Here is a 27272-nt window from a genome sequence, read left to right as displayed (position 1 = left end):
CCACAGTCTTCTAGCCTATGAAAAAATTCAATTTGTATGAACTGAGAAACTGCTAGCTTTTAATAACCATGCTTTTCCAGCCCCTTAAGCTTGTGTTATCTTGGGACATACTGTCACCTACTAAATAGGAAAACATTATGGGTTTCTTTCCCTAGAAATGCACCTGTCATTTTATATAGGCTCTTAGTCTGCTTAGAGACAGACACAAAACACTGACTGTCGGTTTCACTTCCTAAGCACATATCTTCAAACCAGAATTATAATACACAAGTTTATTGCTCACTATTCAGGTCAAGCCACAGTGATACCAAGGACACTGAATTTGAACATCTTTAATAGATTTAGACCACAGTCATGATCACAAAGATTAGGTTTTCTTCAAATTGATAGAGGCTCATTTTTATGTTCTGCTTCCTTTAGGTCTCAGAGGCAACAGGAGGCTTAAAATCTCCAAACCTGTCTCAGGCTGCTATATGGTAGAGTTGATGCTTATTAAAGACTGTCTTTTTACCGGAGAATAGTGATGTTTCTACCATTTTTAGCAACTTTATCTACATGTACAAACTGCTAATTTTCTACAATTAGTAATCCCCCAAGCTGACAACATTTCATTCAAATGAACTACTATTAATATTTACAGTGTAATTAAATATTTTAAGTCAACATAGCCTTTTCTTTTTTAAAAGATGTTTATTTATTTCACTTGATCTTAGCCAAAAGGCCGAGAAGCGATAAGATGTTTATTTATTTATTTGGAAAGAGAGAGAGAGTGTGCATGCAAGTGGGGGGGGGGGTGCAGAGAGAGAGGGAAAGAGAGAGAGAGAGAGAGAGAGAATCCCAAGCAGGCTCTGTGCTATCAGTGCAGAGTGCAATATAGGGCTTGATCTTACAAACTGTGAGATCATGACCTGAGAGCCAAAATCAAAAGTCAGATGCTTACCCAACTGAGCCACTCAGGTGCTCCAACATGGCCTTTTCTATAGCTTTTCCTTATCTCCCTTCCTACTTTTCTAATCTCATTATTTCTTCCCTCTAAAATACATATTCTTCTGTAGAAAAACTATCAGTGAACAATGTTACGAATAAATACAGTAAAAATTAGATGAGATGAATTCAGAGTATGCCCCACCTAAAAATTATACCCTACCTGCACTAAACAATACTATAAATTTATTTAAAAAACAATAAAGCCTTTCAATCCATAGTCAGAGGTAAGGTTAAAATGCAAAAGTGTTAAGCTTACTGCAGTTTTATATTTAGATGTATAAGTAAATATAGTATAATATTTGCCCCAAGGCAGTGTCTTCAAAGTGGGATGAGCACACGGGGAGGTGGGGTGGTTAGAGCTAGCTTTCATCCCATCCTTTACAAATATTATTTTTGTGCACATTTCCAAATAAATGTGTTTTTGAAATAAATAAATGTACCTATGAGGGTAGTGTGCTCAAACATTTTACCAATAGGGCACAGGATCAAATATGTTTGGAAAGCATTGTCATGTTATTAGGTCTCTTGTGTAAGAAGCTCTGGTTAGAAAAATAGAAGGAAGGGGCGCCTGGGTGGCGCAGTCGGTTAAGCGTCCGACTTCGGCCAGGTCACGATCTCGCGGTCCGTGAGTTCGAGCCCCGCGTCGGGCTCTGGGCTGTTGGCTCAGAGCCTGGAGCCTGTTTCCGATTCTGTGTCTCCCTCTCTCTCTGCCCCTCCCCCGTTCATGCTCTGTCTCTCTCTGTCCCAAAAATAAATAAAAAAAAAAAAAAAAAGAAAAATAGAAGGAAAACCATATTGGGATTCTGGAAAAGGAGAGGGAAGAAAAAGTTCCCTCACATCATACAAAAAGTTTGGTCGCACCAACCAAAACTCAGTTGAGCACAATTTTATTAAAGCTCTGCTTTGCTTATAGAGAAAAGACTATGTCATTTTTATTTGAATTGGTAAGGATCAAACTCCAGAAGAATATTTGAGCAGACTACCATTTTATCCACATATAGAACTACAGGAACATTCATTCATTCACATATTTAAGAAAAAGCTCACTGAACCAGACAGTATCCTGGGAGTACACTGGGGAATATGATGGTGAGAAAAGCAATGTAAAAAAGGAGAAAGAGAAAAAATAAATGCCAGTTCTCCTAAATGCAATGAAGAAGAAGAGACGGAATTAGGTAACATCAAGAAATGATCTACTTTATAATAAAGCCAGCAGGGTTAGGTAGGACCTAGGAGGTAAAAAGAGGGCATAAAGTAGAAAGGGTAGCCTAGAGCCAAATCATGCAGGGTCTTTAGCCAAGGTAAAGGGTTTTATAAATTTACTGTTCACACTAGGAGAGTCAACATTCCACCTTGCATGATGAATGGATATCATAAAAACAAATAATTATAGTCTCTTTGATTTCTGTATTTTATATGTATAACTGAAATGAGGATTTTAGAGTACAATCTCATGTGCTTTGATAAATGTATACACTGATGTAATCACCACTCCAAACAAAATATAGAACATTTCCATCACCTTAGAAAGTTCTCTCTTGGCCCCCTCTCATCAATCATCACTCCTGATTTCTAACATCATGTCTAAGTTTTGTCTGTTCTCAAAATTCTTATAAATGAAATGGTGTAGCATATACTCTTCTGTGACTGGCTTTTTCACTTAACATGACATTTTTGAGATTTATCCATGTTGTAACATGCACCAATGATTCCTTTCTTTAATTGCTGAGGCTTGTATGGCTATGCAATTTATCTATCCATTCTCTTGTTGATGGATACTTATTTCTGGTATGGGTTTCTCATAAATAAGACCTGTCTGAATATGCCTGTGAGTTTTTTTGAGAACAAGTATTTTCATTCTCTTGATAACTAGGAATGGGATTACTGGGTAGTTGGGGAATAAATATGTATAATTTTATAGACTCTATAGATATTTTATACGTTTCTCATAAATAAGACCTGTCTGAATATGCCTGTAGAGTCTTTTTGTGAACAAGTATTTTTATTCTCTTGATAACTAGGAATGGGATTACTGGGTAGTTGGGGAATAAGTATGTACAATTTTATAGAAATAATTCCCCAAAGTGATTGCAGTGGTTCCATACTCTCAACAACTTTTGGTACTAGCAGACTTTCATGTTAGCCAATTCTGGTTGATATGAACAAATATCATTGCGATTTTATTTGCATTTGTCTTATGAATGACACTGACTACTTTTTTTTTTTTTTTTTTTTTTTTAATAAGCTTTATGCCCAACATGGGACTCAAACTCACAACCCTGAGATCAAGAGTCGCTCACTTCAATGACCAAGCCAGCCAGGTACTCTCACCTTGACCACTTTTACATGTGTTTACTGGTATGTCTTGTGTAATGTCTGTTAAGTCATTTGCTCAACTTTATTGGGTTGTTTTCTTATAATTCTGAGAATTCTTTATATATTTTGGATATTTGTCCTTTGTCATATATATGCATTGTGAATACTTTCTTGCCTATTATCATAATGGTATCTTTTGTTAACCTTTTATTTGGAAATAATTTCTCACACAAAAGTATCAATAGTACACAGAAACTCATATACACATTATCTATATTAGCTTATTGCTTAATGATACCTTTTGATTAGCAGAAGTTTTTAATTTCATGAAGTCCAGCTTATCATTATTTACAGTCGCACTTTCTATTTCCTAAAAAATCCCTGCCTAGCCCAAAGTTGCAAAGAAGATACTTTTCTATGTTTTCTTCTAGATCTTTATAGTTTTAGTTTTTCATTCTATGATCCATCCAATATTAATTTCAGTATATTATGTGAGGTCGTGGGTGTGGTTCTTTCTGTATGTTTATCAAGTTGTCCCAGCACTATTTGTTAAAGATTCTCCTTTTCCAAATTGAAATGCCATGGTACTTTGCTGAAAATCAATTGTATATGTGTGAGTGTGGATCTATTTCTGGGCTTTCTATGGATCCATTTGTTTCATTTATCCATTCTTCCGCCAATGTCACACTGTTTTGATCACTCTGGATTTGTAGTAAATCTTGAAAGTAGATGAAGAAACTCTTTAACTTTCTGTTTGTTTCTTGTTTTTTTTTGTTTTTTGAGGTTCATTAGGCCCTTGCTTTTCCAGATAGATTTTAGGATCCACTTACCATTTTCTATAAAAAAAGTTGTTAAGAGTTTTGGATTGTGTTGAATCTATAAGATCAAGTTGGGGAGAACAATATTGAGTTACCCAATCCACTCACATGGTATTTATTATGTATTTGTTTAGGCCTTGTTTAATTTCTTTCACAATATTTTACAGCTTTAATTTTAGAAGTCTTGTGCAGCTTTTGTTAAATTTATTCCTAAGTATTTTGTTTTTTGATGTGATTGAAGATAATTGCTACTAGTACATAAAAATTTCATCGATTTTTGTATATAATTATTTCTGTGACCTTGCTTAATTCACACATTACTTTTAGTAGTTGTTTTGTAGATTCCTGAGGATTTTATACATAAACAATCATGTCTTCAGTGAATAAAGACTTTATTTCTGTTTTTTTCAATATTTTCATTTTTTCTTGCATTACTGCAGTGGTTAGCACCTCCAGCATATACTAAATTGAAATGATGAGAGCAGAAAACCTTGCCTTGTTCCTAATCATAAGGGAAAAATGTTCACTATGGTTCTATTACATATGTTAGATGTAAGTTCCCTTTAACATATTGAGGATCTTGTCTTTTCTATTTCTAGTTTTTTTAAAGGTTTTTTTTTTTTTTTTTAAAATTCATGAAAGGGTATGGAATTCTGTCCAATGCTTTTTCTGCATTGAGATAGTCCTGTTGTGTTTCTCCTTTATTCTGTCCATATTTTGAATTATACTGATTGACTTTCAAATGTGAAACCAACTTTGTATTCTTGGTATAAATTTCAATTATGCTAGTATTTTGTTGAAGAATTTTACATTTGTGTTCATGAGGTACATTGGTTTGTATTTTCTCATGATATTTATATCAGGTTTTGATAACAGAGTTAAGCTAATCCCATAAAGTGATTTGGGAAGAGTTTCCTCCTCTTCTATTGTCTGAAAATTTATTTAAAATGGTGCTAGTTTATTTACTTTTATTTTTAAATGTTTATTTACCTATTTTGAGGAGGGTAGGGGCACAGAGAGAGGAAGAGAGAGAATCCCAAGCAGGTTCCATGCTGTCAGTGCGGAGCCAGATGCAGGGCTCGATCTCACCAACTGTGAGATCATGACCTGAGCTGAAATCAGGAGTCAGATGCTTAATCAAATGAGCCACCCAGGTGCCCTAAAATGGTGCTAGTTTAAATGTTAATAGAATTAATGTAAGTCTAAAGCTTTCTTTGTGGGAAGATTTTGGTTATATATTCAATTTAACAGATTATGAGGCTATTCAGATTTCTAATTTTTGTTGTTTCAGTTTTAATACATTGTGATTTTATTGCCTTAAAGTTGTTCATATTATTCCCTTTACTATCACTTAACATTAGTAGGATCTGTAGTGGTATCCTGTCTCTCATTCTTGACATTGGTAATTTGTGACTTTTCTCTTTTTATTATTCAATCCCTCTATGGTTTATTAAGTTTAACTTTTTAAAGAAACAACTCTTGGCTTTGTAGAATTTCTCTATTCTTTGTTTTCAATTTTATTGATTCTTGGTTCTATGTTTATTTCTTTCCTTCTACTTATTTTAGGTTTAATTTCTTGTTTTTCCCCCTTCACTTCTTAGGGTGGAAAGTTAGATAATTAATTTTAAACCTCTCTCTTTTCTCATACAAACGTTTAAAACTTATAAAGCTTTCCTCTAAGCATTATGTTAGCTGTCTCCCACAAATTCTGATATGTTGTACTGTAATTTTCATTCAGTTTGAAATATTTTCTAATTTCCCAAATGATTTCTTCTTTGAATCTTGGGTTACTCAGATGTGTGCTATTTAATTTCCAAAAAGTACAGTCTTTCCTATATATTGCATTGCTATTGATTTTTATTTTAATTCCATTGTGGTCAGAAAACATACTTTGTTAAGTTTCCTTTTTAAAAAAATGTAATAAGACATTGATTCAGAATATGACTGATGGATGGTCTACATGCACTTGCATTTCTTATTTTTTTTATTTTAAAACTTTAAAACATTAAAAACTACTTTCCCCAAGTTTACTCAGTACTGATCCATTTATCTATAGGCCATTCTTTCATATTTCTGGGCAAGTCTGGCACCTAGATCACAATTTTCTTCTGCCACCATTCTGGGTAACTTTATCTACACAAGAGAGCAAAATTTAATTTAAACTTAAACCTTTTCCACCATGACAATCAACACATCTATTCCATTTTAGCACCTTATACAGATAGCCCTACTTTGTAGCCCATCATCACTAGGAACTGTTCAACTTCAAGGTCTCCATTTCAAATTTTCTTCCTGATTTCATTAATTCATTCAACTAGCATTCAGTCAATGCCTTAACAGCACAACACAAGGCACCAGAGATATGGAAGTAGCTAAGTTGCAGAAATCATTCTCCAGTGTGGAAGGAAAAATAAACATTCTTCAGTAGCTGTTTTAGCACATTTCATAGATGTTATCTTATTAGGTCTCACAAAAATCCTTCACTAAAGGCAGTAGTGGAAATTAGAACTCCATAAACTAAGGAAGCTACTAGTGTATGGAAATACAGCTAGGTAAGTAGCAGAATGTTAAAATTGCCTCTTTAAAATCCACCACGATTTCTGTGATATGACTGTATGGTCACTACCATAATAGCCTGAAGCTCTTTCATTCATTCATGCTCAGTGGCCACTATTTGCCACATGCTGTGCTAGCAGTGACAAGGCTGCCTTGGTGCCCTCCTCGCAGAACCACAGCCAAACACTTTCAATACAGTACTTGTTCATCTGATAAAAACTACATACCCTTTTGCTTCTCCCCTTCTCACTCTTTTAAAACCATTTCCTGCTCAATTCTGGCTTCCAGTCTGGATCCAATTTTCTAATAGGTCACAAACATGTGTCTTACACTATGACTCCAGTTAAAGCCTCCTGAAAGGATGATCCAAAGCTAGAAAGATGAGTGTAGTAATCCACTAGAATGTGGTAATTCATCTAAAGAAAAAATATCTACCAAATTTCAGAAGGTCTTTGTGCTTGGCACACAATCAGAACAAGTGACTTAGACTTCAGTTCTTGATGTATGCATTCCCCAAAGAAAAGGTAGTGATATTATTATTAAATATCTATTCCCTAGGGGTGTCTGGGTGGCTCAGTTGGTTAAGTGTCCAACTCGATCTCGGCTCAGGTCATGATCTCACAGGTCCTGAGACTGAGCCCTGCATCGGGCTCTGTGCTGACAGTGCAGAGGCTACTTGGGATTCTCTCTCTCCCTCTCTCTCTGCCCTGCCCTATTTGTGCATGTTCTCTCTTTCCCTAAAAAAAAAAAAAAAACTTAAAAAATAAATATCTATTATGTATTGAACATTTCCTATATGCCAACACTATATTAAGTATTCTAGATGCATTATCTCACAATGCTCTCATAAACCCCACAAGATGTCTATTAGTATTATCTCTACTTAACAGATGAGGAAACTGAAGCTTTAGTTCTCAGACACCTAGCAGAATGCAGATTTAAACTCAGATCTAATTGATCCTAGTACCTACGACATTCTTAACAAGATGCTGATTTTCTTTTGGGCAGACAGTGCCTATAAAAACATCCATAGTAGAAGAATCTTTGCTCCTGGGAACAAAATATTTAGCATCTGGTAACTAAGACTGTTTGGCTGGACAGAGCCCATGTTTGCCTTTGTAATTATGTGTGTGCATGTGCACACACATTCCATTCACAAATTCTTCTTTTAAAAATTTGTAAAAAAACAAAAACAAAGACAACACCCCTCTGATTCAGGAACTATTATCTTGCAATTAAAAGCTCATAGGTTAATCTGACTTTCTTAATTTTCATGTTCTTGGAGGTCACTTCACCGTGCCACCATAGGCTTCACATACTTACAATCCTCTCAGTTATTAGTGAGGAACCCTGTGAATCACTGATTCTGCCCTGTTTTGAACATCTGGGCTTCACTGTTCCAATTAGCTGTCAGGCTGAGGAAAGGACACAGGTGCAAGTAGTTTATTGGAGAGCTGATTCCATGAAACAGGAATGAAGGAAGAGGGAGAGTAAGATAATAAAAGAGGAAAAGCCAAGATAAGAATGTGCTGTCAACAATACTGCTATAGACCACAGGGGCTGCATCCCACCAGGATGTCCAGGACCATGGAAACATGTACAGAGCATCTCCCAGAAGTGTCCACTTGAAGAGAGGAGGTGGGAGCATATATTCTCTACCTTCCAACTCCCCGCAATGGTTAAGGGTTGCCTTGGGGGGCCTAACCTCCCTAGTATTTTCAGGCTATGCCTATCTGTGGGTGGAGTAGTAGGCTCCCACAACATCAAAGAAAGTCCTGGATGACACTTTATATGGGAAGCTATCCAAGCAAGCTTGCTCCAAACCACCCCTGCAGCTGCAGCTGATATCGGATGAGGACCCAGAGGACGTGACATGGAACACTGGAGTGGGCTGCCACAATGACAATACCAGCATGCTTTCTACTTAAACATACTCTCCCTCCTGTTGTTTTTTGGTGCCTTTGCTTATGCGTTTCCCTTGAAAGCCCCTTCTCTGATTATGCCAGCTGAAATTATATTCATCCATCACAGTTTGGGTTGTAATGCTACCTCCTCCCTGAAAACACCTCAGACTCCAAATTAAAAATAATTACATCTTTTTTTTTTTTTTTTTTTGACTCACCACAACATGTTTTTCAACCTCTATTACTGAATTTCTTTCATTCCCTCTTGGTGTTCTAGGTCAGTAACTACAGTCCATTTTATGGGCCATAATCTGATGCAAATATGCAAATCTTTTCCTTTGTTTTCATGGGTGAATAACATGCAGTTCCATAAATTTCAGTTTTATCACTTCTAGTAACATTCTAATTGAGTTTAAAAGGGTTACTAGCATTTGGTACTCCCAAGCCCATTTTAGAGTTTCAAGCAGTCTCTCATTCTAAACTCCACAAAGAAGTCTGACTGCCCTGAAAGGTTTGGTGATTTGTAAGAGTTCCCAGTACGCACATGTACAAACACAACAGAGGTGGGATTTCTGCAGTTTGGGGAAAGGACAATTCATTATCAATTCATCATCAGTGTTGTCTTGAGTTAACAGTAGTTTCTGAGTACTGCTTTTTTTTTTTGTGATCAATTGTTATTATTCTAGACTACTCATTATCAACAAGTGTGGAAATAAGCTGTAATGGTTAAGAGCATTAATTTCAAAGCCATACTTTCTGTGTTCAAATTCTGGCTTCACCATTTCTTAGCTGTGTGACAGCGGGTATGTTACTTAACCTTTTGTACCTCAGTTTCTTTATTAATAAAACGTGGAAAACCATAGTACTCATAAGATTGTTGTGAGGACTGCATATGTAAGCGAATATAAGAAAAATGCTCAGAATAGTGCCTGGCACACAGAAAATTCTAACTAAGTACTAACCATTGTCAACTTGGGTGGTCGTGGATTGTTTAGTGAATGCTGTGTATTTTTAGCCTTTCATTTTCTACTAACTAAAATATTTATTAAGAAAGAAAGGCCCCCTGGGCTGTAAGGCTCCCTAAGAACCATACAGTGGGTACACAGCCCAACTTTGTCCTTGTAGAGGTCAGGTCTTTGGTTTGCACAAAATAGTTCTCCATCAGACCTAGCCATTATGGCTCTGATCTCTGGAAAAATTTCTAAATGCTCACGTGCCCAGTTTAGGACAGAGGTATTAGGACTAAGCCACTCATATGGTGATGAGAACTTATTCTACTGTCTTTGCAAAAATAAATATGCAAACCTTCCCTATCTCATAATCAAGAATACTTGGTTTTGGAGGGAAAACAAAATCATGTGCTAAGCTTAAATGGTTCTGAAAGCAAGCTGAATTGCTACTTTAAAAAAATTAAAATTAGTCATTCATGAGAGAGAGAATATAAATGCATATGTGTGAACTACTTAAAAGCTTCATTATGCTCATGTGCTCATGTGCTTTTTTGGGGACAATTTAGTTGCTGTAAGGAAGGCTGCTTGTAAAACAGCTCTTCAGTTGTAATACAGGCTTGATTTTCACCATCTCAAACCTCCTGTGACCTAACAAAGCAGAAAAAGACAAGCAACACTGGCATTGCTCCTCTTACACTTAAAGATATATATATTTTTAAAAACCCATATATGAGTTAATACATTTTTATATCTGTAAGTGAGCATTCATAGCTAAGGGTCAGCAATGTAATAGAAAAAGTAATGAGACCATGTTGAGAAAAAATGGGGTAGTCAACAGGAAAATCAACCTCATTTATTATAATATTCTAGTGATCAGCAGGTGTATAACTCTTTCAGCTATGGTCATTAACGACATTCATTCCAAACTTAACATCTACATTTGCGAACCATTTGAAAGTAAAATTACTTTCCAATTCAGTTTCCAATTTGCTTTTATATCTTCATCTTTGATTGACAATTTTTTTTAACAATGGCAACCTCAGTGAGTATTTGAGTAAATGGTAGCAACCATCCAATAGTGTAGATAAACTCATCCATTTAGATTACCTATTCACTTTTCTTCCGTATATACAATCATTTACAACCACTGAATGTTCACTTCAGTTTAAACTTGCAAAACTGATGTCAGGCTTCTGGTGATTACATTCATTTATTAGAATTATTTGTTCTTAAAGCCAAAGCGGTATTTATTTTTTTTATCATGACCTAAAAATGACCAAATTTGAATGCACACCTTCAGTGATGCCATCAAATAACTCCAGGTATACTTGCAAGAAAATAGTGAGTTTGCAAAATGGTACATTTAAATGTGTGCAATGATGTTTAGGTATATAGTTAACATGGCTGTGTACTGAAATTTAAAGTCATGTAGAAGACGCATAAGATACATTCATTCCTATGCTTCATGATCACCACAGGGAATTTTATTCCATTAATCTTTCCCAGATCCTTTCTACTGAAGTTTAATTCATTGAGGATTCTTTTGTCCTTTATAAAGAAGAATAGGAATTCTGAACCTAAGATGCTTTCATATGTTTAGTAAAACACATGGAGCCATCTTTTTATAATTAGCATTCATTACAAGGCATATTTCACAGGTATGACTTTAATAACTGGTACTCTTTGAATTTTTCTCTGAATATAATTTGATCCCCTTTTAAAAGCAGCTTTATTGAGGCATAATTTACATGCCACAAAATTCACCATTTTTAGGTGCATCTTAATGGCTTAGTTAGGTAAGTGTCCAACTCTTGATTTCAGCTCAGGACATGATCTCACAGTTCATGGGATTGAGCCCCACACTGGGCTCTGTGCTGTCAGAATGGAACCTGCTTGGGATTCTCTCTTTCTGTCTCTCTGCCCCTCCCCTGCGTGCATGCTGTCTCTCTTTCTCTCTCTCTCAAAATAAAAAAAATAAACTTAAAAAAAATTCACTACATTTTTAGTATATTTAAGGAGTCATGCAACTATGACCAGAATTCAGTTATTGAACATTCCCATCATCCAAATAGATCCTGCATACCTGTCTACAGTCAGTTCCACTCTCATCCCCACCCTCAGGCTATCCTGAATCTGCTTTGGGTCTGGAAACTTGTCTTCTCTAGATATTTCATATAAATGGAATACAGAATATAATTTTTTTTGCATCTCACATCTTTCACTTAGCACAATGTTTCTGACATGCATCCATACTGTAGCTTGTATCATTACTTTTTATTGCAGAGTAGTATTGTAATATATGGATATGCCACATTTTGCTTATCCGTTCACCAACGGAATTGACAGAATTGTAGTTTGTCTCCAGCTTTGGCCAATCTAAATAATGATAGTAAGAACATTCATATTCAACTCTGGGTGTAGTCATGTTTTCACATTTCATAGGCTAACACCCAGGAAGACAGCTATTGTGCTGGGTATGGGGTGGTATCTCACTGTGGTTTTATTTTTTTTAATTTTCTTAAGTTTTTATTTAAATTCCAGTGTAATTAACATACAGTGTAATATCAGCTTCAGCTATACAATACAGTGATTCAACATTTGCACACAACACCCTGTGCTCATCAGAACAAATGCCCTCCTTAATTCCCATTACCTATTTAACCCATCCCCAACCCATCTCCCCTCTGGAAACCATCAGTTCTCTATAGTTAAGAAAAAGTTCAAAACAGAACTACCCTACGATCCAGCAATTGCACTACTAGGTATTTACCCAAAGAATACAAAAATACTAATTCAAAGGGATACATGCACCCGAATGTTTATAGCAGCATTATCTACAATATTCAAATTATGGAAACAGTCATTGTGGTTTTAATTCGCATTTCCCTAATGACAAATGATGTTGAGAATATTATCATGTGCTTTTTAGCCATTTATCTATTTACTTTTATGAAATGTCTATCCAAATCTTTTACTAAGTTTTAAATTGGGTGATATATTTTCTTACTAATAAATAGTAAGAGTTCTTTTTATATTCTGGATACAAGAATGTTATCATATATATGATTTGCAAATATTTTCACCATTCTGAGGCTGTCTTCATTTACTTAAAGGTGCCTTTAAATGCAAAACTTATATTTTTTTATAAAGTCCAATTTATTATTTTTTATTTTTGTTTTGTTGACATATCTACAAATGCTTTGCCTAACCCAGGGTTATGAAGATTTCCTACTGTTTTCTTCCAGAAATTTTATATTTTTAACTCTTATATTTAGGTCTACAATCCATTTTGAGTTAATTTCAGTATATGGTGTGAGGTAAGGTTCTAATTTTTTTGCATATGGATATCCAAATGGCCCAGCATCATTTGCTGAAAAGACTATTTTTTTACCTACTGAATTGCTTTAGCAACTTTGTAAAAAAAATCAACTTATCATAAATGTAAGGTTCTATTTCTGTATGCTACTTCATTTATCTATCTTCTTCATGCCAGTACCATACTGCCTTCATTACTGTAGCTTTATACTAAATTTTGAAATCAGTAAAGATAAGTCCTCCACCTTTGTTCTTCTTTTGCAAAACTGTTTTATTATGAATCTTTGAATTTCCATATAAATTTTATGATCATTTCATCAAATGCTGGAAACATTATGGTAAGTGAAAGAAGCTAAACACAAAAGACTACATACTGTATGGTTCCACTTATATGAAATGTTCAAAATAAGCAAATCTCTAGATGGAAAGAAAGGGCTGGGAGTAGCAGGAGGTGGGGAGTAACTACTCATGGATGCAGGTACTTTGTGGGTGATGAAGCATTCTAAAATTACGCAGTGGTGATGGTTGTACAACTCTGTGAAATATACTAAAAACCACTAAATCATACATTTTAAGGGGAGAATTTTATGCTATGTGGATTACATCTCCACTAAAAAAAAAAAGCTGTTATGAGTTCAATCACTTATTGGTGATGGGACTTTGGATAATGGGAAATATAGCAGAAAGATACAGAAAAGAGTAAGCATCACCTTTGTTGGTGATGCCCTTGTGCTTTAAGAAAACATTCATTCAATGACCCACAGTCATTGTTGTAGGTTCAACTGTGTTCCCCAGAAAAATATGTCCAAGTCTTAATCCCTGGTACCTATGAATGTGATCTTATTTGGAAAATGGGGTCTTTGCAGAAATAATTGAATTAAGATAAAGTCATGCTGGGTTAAAGTGGGCTGTAATCCAATGATTGGTGTCCTTATAAGAAGATGGAAATTCAGACATACACACACAGAGGGTACCATGTGACTACAGAGCCAGAAACTTGAGTGATGCATCTATAAGCCAAGAAATGCCAAAGATTGCTGGCAACTGCCAGAAAAGCTGGCAGAGAGGAGCATGGTAGATTCTCATTAAGTGTTTCAGAAGGAACTAACCCTGCTGACACTTTGATCTGGGACTTTTAGCTTCCAGAACTGTGAGATAATACTGTTGTTTCAAGCCACCTAGTTTGTGGTGATTTATTATGGCAGCCCTAGGAAACTAAGACAGTAATATTTACATCTTTATTATTAAAGACAAAGGGTTTCAGGAACTAGAGTCAACCTCTTGGGAGTTTCAATTCCTTCATCTATAGATTGGGGATAGTGCTCGCTTCGGCAGCACATATACTAAAATATAAATTGGGGATAATAACATCTGTCTATTCATCATGCTGAAAAATAAAGAACAAATAAATAAATAAATAAAATTAAAATAAAAAAAAATTATAAACATGAAAATGAGAACACTGCTACCTGTGAGAAAAAAGGGAAATTTGTTTACACAGCCATCAAGTGCTAGATACTGTTCTATTTGTTGGGATAGGTGGTGTGCACAGATGTTTGCTTTATTAATATTTTATGATATATTTCTTGGGCATATGAGTGATAGTCAAACCCTTTCTGTACTATCCCCAGAAAATCAATGTAAAACAATAGTTCCTTTTAATGTCCTACTCTCTTGTCTTTTTGGCTATATTAATAAATAAATACAATAAAATACAAAATTATAAAAAAGAAACTGTGAAGCACTTTGTAAATATAGGATATTACTCCTCCAGACGTATGTTTCTAATTGATTTGTCAGCTCTAATTTATTGGGTTTTCTCTTTCCTTTTCTTCAAGATCATTTTTTTTAAGCAACATTCACCTTCCTTAGAAAAGCTACAGCCTGGATGCTAGAATTCTCTAACATAAAAGTGAGATGTCAAACCATGGAACTCTCATACCACTCACTCTCCTAACCCTACCTCCCAGCACCCCCACTCCGAAAAACACACTTTGTCATAAATTGTCAATGACCTCACGTTTATTTTAGGAAATACAACACCAATGCACTGTAACCTTTTGTTTATACATAGGGTTAGGGGACTGCTTGTTCCATAACTGACTATTGTGTTGCACTGAATAGTATCATTATAAATGATCACTTTTTGAAGACCACCATAAAGAAGATATTTGGCACTAAAAGTACATTTTTCATAAATTGTAAATCAGGATGCTCAATTATCAATATAAAATACTACATAAACTCTGATTATTAGGGATTTCTGAGTATTTAGAGTCTTGAAAAAACTTTTTAAAACTTTTGCCCTCAGTGAAAATTTGGTAGAATCCAACAAGGCGGGGGGGGGGGGGGGATCTGTTAAATGTCCTTGAACACCTCCAGATTTTCCCTCCCTCTTCATCTCTGCTTTCCTGATTGTATCACTATACCTGTAGAAGATTATGAACCTTTAGGTAATGTATACATTCTTTTACTCACATGAAAATCTCACGTGTCTTAAATGGAGAAGATTTTACAAGTACGTAAAGATACACTTATATGGAGGTTCATTACAACATGGAGAGAAAAACAAATAGAGAAATTTTAGATAAATATGTTATCCTATACCCATGCAATAATACATATAGCAGCTACTAAAAAGAATGAGACAGATTAATATGTAGTAGCATGGAAAGATTCCCAAGATAAATAAAAGTAGGTAGGCCCACTGTCACCATACCGAACCAATTTCTATAAAGTATAAATGGTAGATTCTTTTTGTGGAAAAAAGAATTATAATACCACACACACACACAGAATTAATCTCTGCAGGCACTCACAAAAACAGTTACCTTTAGAGAATGATTTCAAAGATTCTTAATTTAGGTATGGATTGCTTTTATTATATAATTTCTAAATGGAAGAGCTTTAGCCCATATGGACAAAGCAATGATTAGTAGTTTACTATTGAAATAAAATAAATAATCTACACAGACAACGATATATAAAAAAGAAGGTTTAAAAAAACTCTTTACTTCTCGGGACCTCAAAAAAGATATGCAACATTTCACAGGTACCACAAGGGAATTGTAGCTAGGGTTTTGCTGCGAGGCCCATACTCATGTGGGGAATCAATAGACCATCCTTCGAGGTAAGAGCACAACAATTTACTTATAGTGGTTTATCGAGTGCTTAGTTCAATACGAGTGGACATTTTGTCAATAACATTCTAATGGATGCTATGGATGACAGTTCAGTGCTATAATATACAAGCTGGAAGGCCATATAATAAAATCTATAGGTCCCTGGAGTCAGAGGATGATCATTTGTAGAGGAACTAAAGAAAAACACCAAGAAATGTCTCACTGTAGAGCCTAATAATTGTTTTGAAGTAAAAAGCAAATAGATTTGGTTATTATGGATTGCATTAGTGGTAACACATTAGTGCCATTTTTATACATTCTTTTATCTTAAAATATTTTAGTAAATGAAAGGTGAAATTAGAAAGCTTTCCTTCATTTGAATTAGGCTGGAAGCTTATCAATGTAAACACATTTCCCAATTAAGTTAGACAACACATAGAATTCATCACCTGAATCCTGTTGGTTAGAAATAAGAGCTTGAGATGAGCAGCAAATTAACTTGTTCAATTCCATAGACAATTCACAAGTTTCCAGCACAAGGCTAACGTGGTCACATGAGCTATATCTGTACCAATTTTCAAAGCAAGGAAGTGTTCCCAGAAGGCACAAAACTGCTCGTTTAAAAAGTATATCCAATTAGATATCAAGATAATTTTATGGGGAGAAGATAATACCTGTCATTTTCACATTTGATTTCTGAAGCATTCACTATTCCCTTTTTCTTTTCCCTAAAGCTAGACTTATGTATTATTCAATATTCTGGGAGGAATTAAAATGTGCAATCAAATAGTTCCTATAGACTTATATCTGGGAGCTTCTGGGTTCTCTTTTCTCTCTCTCTCTCTCAAACATTCTTTTCCTTGGGGACTATTTTCCACTCCCCCCTCTGATTTTAAATGTTTTCTGTATGTTGACAATTCAATCTACATCCCTAGCCCTGATTCATTCCTTGAACTCCAAACTGCTTACTTCAAACCTTTCCTGGATATTCCACAGACATTGCAAATGAAACCCATCAAGAGGAAAACCAACAAACAGATTCTTTTTTTTTTTTTTCAATTTTTTTTTCAACGTTTATTTATTTTTGGGATAGAGAGAGACAGAGCATGAACGGGGGAGGGGCAGAGAGAGAGGGAGACACAGAATCGGAAACAGGCTCCAGGCTCTGAGCCATCAGCCCAGAGCCTGACGTGGGGCTCGAACTCACGGACCGCGAGATTGTGACCTGGCTGAAGTCGGACGCTTAACCGACTGCGCCACCCAGGCGCCCCACAAACAGATTCTTAACTATAGAGAACAAACTGATGGTTACCAGAGGGGAGATGGGTGGGGGATGGGTGAGATAGGTGATGGGAATTAAGGAGTACACTTGTGATGAGCACAGGGCGATGTATGGAAGTGAATCACTATACTGTACACCTGAAACTAATAACACTGTATGTTAACTGGAATTTAAATAACTTTAAAAAAAAGACCCCAATTCCCCATCCTCACTACTCCCAGCAGGGCTCAAATCAGAAACCTAAGGGATTTCCTCTCTTCAAGTCTATCAGTTCTATGTTGAATCTACTCATTTCTCTAACTCTTATACTGTCACTCTGGTCCAAGCACTGTATGTCTTGCCTGCACAGCCTTCCAGCTGGTCTCCCTGCTTCCATTCTTATCCTCCTTTCCCTAGTCAAGACTCTCAAGTGCATCCAGAGTGACCATCTTACATGGGGATCTATTAGCCTGTCTTATGTCAGTAACTTCACGCTGCTCTGAGAACAAAATCTACGTTCCTAGCTCACAAGGTCTATAAATTATCCCGCCTCACTTACCAGGTCTCATTCTCTATAATCAGGAACCTCAAAGGAAAAAAAAATCACTCTACATGGGTTAAATGAATGCCATGAAATACCTCCTCACAGAGGTATGGGCAGGGTTGAGGGAACGAGGGATCATTAGACACTGAAAGGTAACAACAGAGGGCAGCCATAACCATTCCTAGGTGTATAAGGGCAAGAGGAGGACTGGAGCCAGAGCAACTGGATCTTCGTAGGAGGGGTCCCGCAGAAGGAAAGGAAAGAAGTACCCTGACTTCTCTCTTCCTGTCCTCTGATCTCCTGATGATACTTCCCACTGACTGAAAAGGCCTGAGATTGAGGGAGTCTGGGTGATTAATACAATGTGATGTGGGGGAACAGAAGGCATGTGCTGCCCTGGATACAGAGCACATGAGAGAAGACAGTCCGTGGATCTGGAGGGGTGGAAGGGAGATAAAGCAGCATGCACGCCAACCTCATTTGTGCCACTGTACAGCTTCATACCTGGTATACTCTTGTGACAGGAATTTGCACAGGGCTTTTCTTTCTGTGGCTACCTTTTTCCTTCCACAGCTGGTTCTTCATCCTCCTTCAAGTCTTAATTTAAATATCCTTATTGCCCTACCTAAGAACAAGTACCACCTTGGTTAATCCTTTGCCTGTTTCCTTCAGAGTACTTACCAGATTTGTAGTTATGTACTTGCTTTTCTCTGCCTTCTCCTTCAGAATATGAGGGCAGCGGCAATGTGACTAGCAGATGCCTGCCATACAGTAGGTGCTCAGTAAATATTAGCTGTATTAATGTTGGCCAAATTAGATAACAAAATCATAAGGTTGTGTCTAGAGACAATGGACTTACAGAAACATCTGCATGAATTCTAAACTGAGGTAGCATTTGGGAAAACCCACTTAATCTTTATTTTTCTGTAAGGCATGGTTTTAGCTTTTAAAAAAATCTTAATGCAAAGTAAAAATCTACATTAATAGATGTTCCATTCCTTGTTTACCTAAAAGGAGAGTGTCTATTATGGCACCAAGGGTCTAAAAGAGAATAACTGAATCATTTAAAAGCAAGGTTTATGCTCATTTCTTTTACTGCTGTTTCTATAGCAATAGCATAAAATTACCTGTTTTGGTCTGTGATGCTCTTGGTACTAGAGTATTAGTCATTTCAACACCTTTTTTTTCCCCTTTTAATTGAAATAAGGTAACAAAAGAACAGGGAGTAGCTTTGAATGTGGCAACACTTGGCTGTAGCTAACATTTTTTAGATATAAGAAGATGGCAGGTGCAAAGCATAATCCACAGTGGTGACAACTCTTCCACATGATCATATGTTTAAACATCTACGTGCTTCTCTCACCTCCTCTGAAAGAGGAGCATCAGCTGATTCTAAATTTCAAAGCATTTTAACCTACAAATGACAAGGGCCTATTTGATTTTGCAGAAAGTCTATAAAAAGCAACCTTTGGTTTCACTAATATACCACATTATTTTTAAAGACAACTGCATTTATTTTTTATTATTATTTTTAAATTTTTTAACATTTATTTTTTATTTTTGAGAGACAGAGCATGAACAGGGGAGGGGCAGAGATCAGGAGACACAGACTCTGAAGCAGGCTCCAGGCTCTGAGGTGTCAGCACAGAGCCCAATGCAGGGCTCAAACCCATGAACTGTGAGATCATGACCTGAGCCGAAGTTGGATGCTTAACCTGAGCCACCCAGGCACCCCAAGGCAACTGTATTTATAATGGGCACTCTCCACTTAGGATTCATTCAACAAGGTGCACCTCAACATCTAAGCAGTTAACAGATGAAAAGTGGTTGTGAGTGTTGGCAGGGGAAGGAAAGCCAGGAAACACCTGATTCTGGAAGGAGGCGAACGTGGAAGTCAAAACACGCAAGGAAAGGGAGGAGGATCAAGGAAAACCGGAAGGTAAAAGTGGTTGTGAAAGAATGCTGCCGACACATGGGTCACTGCTTGCAGGCCTGACGACACCGTCACCCTTCCCGAAGGAGGGAGAGCAGCAGCACTGGCAGAGGAGAGCTGTGTGTGTTATAAGGGCCATTACTGTCATCACCTGGCATCTCCAAAGGGCAACTGGAGTGAGCACAGGCCATGGGAGCAGGCCAGGTTAGCTTTAAATCCTGGTCACTATCTGTGAAACTTGAACAAGTAATTGTCAGAGCATTCATTTCTTCATCTGTAAAATGGGGCTAATAATACCTCACTTGCAAGGTTCTTGTGAAAACAGGAGGCTAGCCCTCTTTATGCCATCTGTTGCTATGCCCAACCCCTGCTGGTACTTAAATTGGACCAAAATACCTGAATTAGTCTTTCTCAGCTAGAAATGCTCATGTTGCATGTATGAACACCTACAATCAGAATTAAAAGAGGTGAAACAGTTGAAGCAAATGTTTTTCATAAGCAACAGTAATCAGGAAGTATGGAGTAACTTCTAAAAGGTGACAGCAGCCATCTTGGCAAGCACTAGCGTAAGTCCTGACTGTGGCCAGGAACCTACATCGTGCTTGGGGCTGGGATACTGGCCCTGTGGGGATCCCGTGTGTCACAAACAGTGACCATATGGCAAGACTGTGGGGATGTAAAAAAATCTGGACATTGAGTATTCCCTCGTAAAAGTTTTATAGCTTTTCTGTCAGATATTTGGGGTGGTAAAGGCATAGCCGTGGATGTTACTGGAGTTACTGGAGGATGTCCTTCCTGAAGTTACTGCAGCCCAAGAGGAGAGGGTCTGGATACTGGTGAGAGAGCACCAAGGCCTGCACGGCCCTTCATTCTGGCCTAGAGTAGGGAGAGACCAGCAGAACACAGAAAACAGAGGGACACAAGGCAGATTCACAAGGACCCCTACGGCCACCTTCCTACCCTTCAGGTTTTCACGATCCTCATACCATCTCTGACTCCCCCACTCTCTCGCATTCTAATATTGTCCCAACCCTGACCTTCACACTCCCATCTTCTTTCTGAGCTTCAGAAGCCAAAGGCTTTTTTCCCTGTTCCTGATTTGTCAGGTTGCAAATCTCAACTAAAAGCAATCTAATTGCCTCATAGTTGACAGCTACCCAGATGTATGAATGTTAAGAAAAATCGTTACCTGAAACAAGGCAACATGGGGGAGATATTTCTGAACTTGGGACTTCCTGGCACTTCTAATGCAGGGGTTCTCATGACCACATTTTGAGAAACATGGCTGACTTCACTGGAAAAGCACTCCTTGGGCTTTCAATTCTTTTCAATCCCTATCTCTTTTTGGCTACCCTCTGAAATATCCACTCTATTCCTAGGTCCTAATGCATTCTTGCTGTATTATTTAAGCTTAACCTTAACCGGGGTTCTTTATTATTCTGCTCATGGTGGTGAGGCTATGATTTGTCAGATGCCTTATGCCAGGGCTCAAGCTTTAGAAGTTACTACCCAATGAGGTCCCAAAGGGCTTGCTTCTTTGGAGCCAGAGGCAGGACTGGATGGTATGAACCTTCAAATAAGGAGAATTATAAAACTTCCAATTCAAGTGAAGGCAGTGTGGGAGAAGAGAATAGGCTTTTCAGACTATCTGAACACAAATCGTGATTCTTCCATTTATTAGCTATAGCGCTTTGGGCAAATTAGGGCTCTCTCTTCTCAATGTCCTCATCTTAGGACATCTTAGAAATAAAAGTAGGCTCTATCTACCTTGTAGAATTGCTATGGGGATCAAATGTGATAATGTATGGAAAATGCTTAGCATAGTCTAAATAAGGCATATCTGTGCTTTATGTGTTAACTGTGAATTGACTAAGTTTTGCTCATATTCCAGATCTTTAAGGTTATAACAAAGCATTTCTCCAAGTGTTTGAGCAAAATCAAAGCTCCTGAGAAATGAGCCACTCTTGATCATCCACCTTTGTACAAAAAGAGGATGGCTCTTGGTGTGACAAGAATACAATCTGGGTTCTGAATGTCTGTAAGAGAATGTCAACTCAGTCTGGTATCTACAGTACATTGATCTCACCTGAAGCACCAGCACTGAATGTCAGCATTTATGCACGTGTCAAAAAATTCGGCTATGAACTGACTGAATCTAGCACTTGCCAAAGGCTTGCTTGAGATGTCTGATGTTCCGAACCATATTATATTTCCCCCGCTAAAGAAATGCCTTCACAAAGTTGAGATTTAATGTTTCGTCCTCAGGGTTTTTTTTTCCTTTTTTTTTTTTTTTATGGAGAATCAATATAAGAAAAATCCATTTGAAGAAAACTTTATGTCTTTTGCAGAAATCATATCCCGGATGGCAAATAGGTTTCATCTTACGTGCCAACATCAAATGACTGGTAGTGACTGGAGTGCTCTGTTAAGAAGGATTGCAAGGTTGCCATGATCGATTAGCATGGTCTGCCGGGGACACCAGCGAGGAGCTGTGGTGCCTCTGTGATACATCTACCCACGTTCCCACTGCCACAGCTGAGGGCACGGCTCACTGTGCAACATGCTGTACCTTGTAGGAGCACCTCCTCACTGTACATGTCCCATAGGCTGCTCACCACTAGGTCTTTGCACTGTGAATCCCTCTGTCAAGCTGCCCTCCTCCCACAATCAAGTAGCCCTCAGAACTTGAAGAAAAGGTTACCTAAAAGTTACTGAAGTGGACTCACAAAGGGTAAGATTTGAAGACAGGATGCTTCTCAAATCAAGGTCTTAGAGAGCAGGGCAAGGAAATCTAGTGGAGGCTAGACACTATGAATGAAACTTAAGCCTGATTAGTGGTTATTAAGAACACACAGATGAAAGAAGAGGGTTTGAACAGAAGAAGGAGAGTCAGTAGGAGGGAAAAAACACATTTGGAGAAAAACGTTCTGACCATGGGCCATTAGGGCAATGATGGTATTTCAGACAGCTCAAAATGACAAATCATTGCAGTGTGTTTTAAAGAATTCTTTACCAGAACCATTTTAGTGATATTAAATTGTTTAAGTGGCCATCTGTGGAATAGTGCAGCAACCGGGTGGGTTTATGGACCAGTCTGGAACATCCATTAAAATAGCTACACGTGCTGCATGAAAGCTGTTTGTGACTTTCCTTTGCCAATCACAAATATGGTTAATTCCACCTTGGTAGTCATTTTAATTTTCTATAGGTTACTTAAAGCAGAAGGAATGTGGGTGCACTAAATTGTTTCCAATTTAATAAAGAATCTATTTTTTAAAAGCACAAAAGCCACAATTTTAGTTACCAGTTTTAGAACTTATGGTTCAGTTTTAAATCTTTTCTATTTGAAAGATTTACACAACAAAATCAGAGCAAAACATCATAATGGATAAACATAAAAGAGACTGTCTATTCTTATTATACTCAAAAATTTGCTTACTGGAAATAAAAAATCAAATATTTTATTATCTAAGCCTAATAACAATCACCACAACACACTAAAGTAGAAGTTATTGCTTATAAATGTCAAGAATGATAGTAATAATAATAAACACTTATACAGGGCTTACTCTGTGCCAGCTGCTGTTCTGAGTTCTTTACATTACATTGTAATCTTCAAACAAACCCATGGGGTGTGTCTTATTCTTTCCACTCTATAGATGAAGAAACTGAGGCACAGGGACAGTAAGCAACTTGCCTAAGATCACGTGGCTAGTGAGTGTGCGAACCAGGTTTCAACTCTAGGCAGTCTGGTTCTAGCATCTGTCCTCTAAACCACTACGACGTACAACCTCCTCACCTTTGGTCCAGAAATCCCATTTAACCCCTGTGTAAGGCATGATAGGAGGGGTGGGCTCGGGCTATTTTTGAGCTTCATGCCTCTCAGTGTTCCTTTAGTCCCCATGATTACTGTTTAAAGAAAAGGAAAGGATGCTTATGAATTTGGTTGGTAGGAAAGGAAGAATCCAGTTGGCAGGAAAAGCTGGTGACAGGATTCCATCTTGTTTATTAAAATCAGATCTTTTCTACTCACGTGAAAAGCCCAAAAGAACTTCTCCTGCACTCAACCATCAATAATTGCTACTGGCTTCCTATTTCTTCAATTTATGGTGACACCGTATTTGTCAGACATCCCTGAGCGATCACTGGTTTTTGAACTGTGAACTAGCTTAGTGATGAGAGCACAGCTTCTGAATTAGTTTCTGATAAATTTCACCAGAGGGGATGGGAATAATTATCACCCTTTGCCCCACCGCCCTCAAACCACATGTCGACCAACAGAAAATGCAGGGTGCGGAATCGTCACACTGTGAAGATAGATGTAGCCTAATGACATGGAAAGAGATGCCAAATCGTTTTCAACTTTAGAGGGGCCAGCCTTGCAAGATTTAATTAGCTTACAGTTGAGAAGTAATTTGAAGCTTCAAATTATAGTTATTTAGAGACTCTTGAATTGCTCATCCTTTCACTTTATAAAACTACAATATGAGGCAGACTTCCATGGAAAAGATGATTAGAATAATAATAATAAAAAAAATCCCTACCGAGAGGCAATAAAAGGAGTGGGAAGAATCAAGCTTGGGAGCCAGGCAGCCCTGGGTTACAGCCCCACAGGTGCAATGCTGGGCTATTCATGAACTTCTCTGAGACTGTGTTCTCATCTATAAATTATCATTTGTCTTATGCTGTGTGAGCTACAGGGATTTGGTAAAATGCCTGGCATATGTTAACGTTCAATAAATTTTGGTATACTTAACACTGTTCCTGTTCTCAGTTTATACTAACTCTGAAATCTTCTCTGAGAATCTCCGTTTCTGAAATCCACTGCTCCTTCCTCTTCACCTCTCCTCGTGCTTTCGGAAATCTATCATCACTGGCCTCACTGCGACAGCCTCTTAATTTGGCTCACGCCTTCTAGTTTTCCTCTCAGCATCTTAACACTTCTGTAGAAAGACAACCACCAGTGTTATCTTCCTAATTTACAAACACGATGAACCCCTTGCTACAGAATAAAATCTGAAAACCTGTGCCTACTTCTCTGCCTTCATCTGCCATCATTCTTCACTCACTCCTATTTCTCTAGCCAAACCAAAATACCAGTGGGATCCCCTGTACATGTGTCTGCTTTGGGGCCTTTCACTTGTTCTACAGCAACTTTTGGAAACATCATCCACTCTATCAAGTATCTAACTCTAACAGGCAAAGAGGAGACCTGGAGATTACTTGCAGACTCCACAGAAATTACACACACTTCTGTAAGCATTTCTCCTACCATTCTATACTATATTTGTTCTATATCATTCTCTTTGATAGACTATGAACTCCCTAAAGAAAAACACTGTATCTTTAAAAAAAAAAAAGTTAAAAGTTTGTATTGTATTTTAACTATAGGATAAAATTTATTAAGGAACTGGGCCATTCAGTTATGGAGGTTGTAAGCCAGTTGTGTAATTCAGTTGGAATCCAAAGGCTTGAAAATCAGGGAAGCCAATGGTGTAGATTCCAGTTCAGATCTGATGGCCAGGAACATGGAGGGCAGGAAAAAATCAATGTCTTACTTCAATCAGTCGGGAAAGGATGAATTCTTTCTTCCTCCAAGTTTTTGTTCTATGCAGGCCCTCAGCGTATTTATTTTTTTTTTCTTTTTTCTTTATTTTTATTTATTTATTTATTTTTTTTTGTTATATATGAAATTTATTGTCAAATTGGTTTCCATACAACACCCAGTGCTCATCCCAAAACGTGCCCTCCTCAGTACCCATCACCCACCCTCTCCTCCCTCCCACCCCCCATCAACCCTTAGTTTGTTCTCAGTTCTCAACAGTCTCTTATGCTTTGGCTCTCTCCCACTCTAACCTCTTTTTTTTTTTTTTTTTGTTCCCCTCCCCCATGGGTTTTTCTTAAGTTTCTCAGGATCCACATAAGAGTGAAACCATATGGTATCTGTCTTTCTCTGTATGGCTTATTTCACTTAGCATCACACTCTCCAGTTCCATCCACGTTGCTACAAAAGGCCATATTTCATTTTTTCTCATTGCCACGTAGTACTCCATTGTGTATATAAACCACAATTTCTTTATCCATTCATCAGTTGATGGACATTTAGGCTCTTTCCATAATTTGGCTATTGTTGAGAGTGCTGCTATGAACATTGGGGTACAAGTGCCCCTATGCATCAGTACTCCTGTGTCCCTTGGATAAATTCCTAGCAGTGCTATTGCTGGGTCATAGGGTAGGTCTATTTTTAATTTTCTGAGGAACCTCCACACTGCTTTCCAGAGCGGCTGCACCAATTTGCATTCCCACCAACAGTGCAAGAGGGTTCCTGTTTCTCCACATCCTCTCCAGCATCTATAGTCTCCTGATTTGTTCATTTTGGCCACTCTGACTGGCGTGAGGTGATACCTGAGTGTGGTTTTGATTTGTATTTCCCTGATAAGGAGCGACGCTGAACATCTTTTCATGTGCCTGTTGGCCATCCGGATGTCTTCTTTAGAGAAGTGTCTATTCATGTTTTCTGCCCATTTCTTCACTGGGTTATTTGCTTTTCGGGTGTGGAGTTTGGTGAGCTCTTTATAGATTTTGGATACTAGCCCTTTGTCCGATATGTCATTTGCAAATATCTTTTCCCATTCCGTTGGTTGCCTTTTAGTTTTGTTGGTTGTTTCCTTTGCTGTGCAGAAGCTTTTTATCTTCATAAGGTCCCAGGAATTCACTTTTGCTTTTAATTCCCTTGCCTTTGGGGATGTGTCGAGTAAGAGATTGCTACGGCTGAGGTCAGAGAGGTCTTTTCCTGCTTTCTCCTCTAAGGTTTTGATGGTTTCCTGTCTCACATTCAGGTCCTTTATCCATTTTGAGTTTATTTTTGTGAATGGTGTGAGAAAGTGGTCTAGTTTCAACCTTCTGCATGTTGCTGTCCAGTTCTCCCAGCACCATTTGTTAAAGAGACTGTCTTTTTTCCATTGGATGTTCTTTCCTGCTTTGTCAAAGATGAGTTGGCCATACGTTTGTGGGTCTAGTTCTGGGGTTTCTATTCTATTCCATTGGTCTATGTGTCTGTTTTTCTGCCAATACCATGCTGTCTTGATGATGACAGCTTTGTAGTAGAGGCTAAAGTCTGGGATTGTGATGCCTCCTGCTTTGGTCTTCTTCTTCAAAATTACTTTGGCTATTCGGGGCCTTTTGTGGTTCCATATGAATTTTAGGATTGCTTGTTCTAGTTTCGAGAAGAATGCTGGTGCAATTTTGATTGGGATTGCATTGAATGTGTAGATAGCTTTGGGTAGTATTGACATTTTGATAATATTTATTCTTCCAATCCATGAGCAGGGAATGTCTTTCCATTTCTTTAAATCTTCTTCAATTACCTTCATAAGCTTTCTATAGTTTTCAGCATACAGATCCTTTACATCTTTGGTTAGATTGATTCCTAGGTATTTTATGCTTCTTGGTGCAATTGTGAATGGGATCAGTTTCTTTATTTGTCTTTCTGTTGCTTCATTGTTAGTGTATAAGAATGCAACTGATTTCTGTACATTGATTTTGTATCCTGCAACTTTGCTGAAT

At 37.5% G+C, this 27272-nt stretch overlaps 1 protein-coding gene across 10 annotated transcripts in view; it reads right to left on the bottom strand.

The window, feature by feature from the left end:
• CFAP20DC (CFAP20 domain containing) overlaps positions 1-27272 on the bottom strand; it is a 239747-nt gene that overhangs the window by 150778 nt on the left and 61697 nt on the right. The window contains exon 1 of one of the 10 annotated variants that reach the window (XM_086697761.1): positions 24492-24626. The exons of the other annotated variants lie outside the window; for them this stretch is intronic. The gene's annotated coding sequence lies outside the window, so the exon portion shown is untranslated. Of the gene's footprint in view, positions 1-24491; positions 24627-27272 lie in introns of those variants that run through there. 10 annotated transcript variants of the gene reach the window in all.

Source organism: Puma concolor, chromosome A2 (assembly GCF_028749965.1).
Source record: "Puma concolor isolate L17-30 chromosome A2, mPumCon1.1.hap2, whole genome shotgun sequence".
Taxonomy (NCBI): domain Eukaryota; kingdom Metazoa; phylum Chordata; class Mammalia; order Carnivora; family Felidae; genus Puma; species Puma concolor.
Note: the sequence above shows the minus strand (reverse complement) of the source record. Positions and strands in the feature narration are given on the sequence as shown.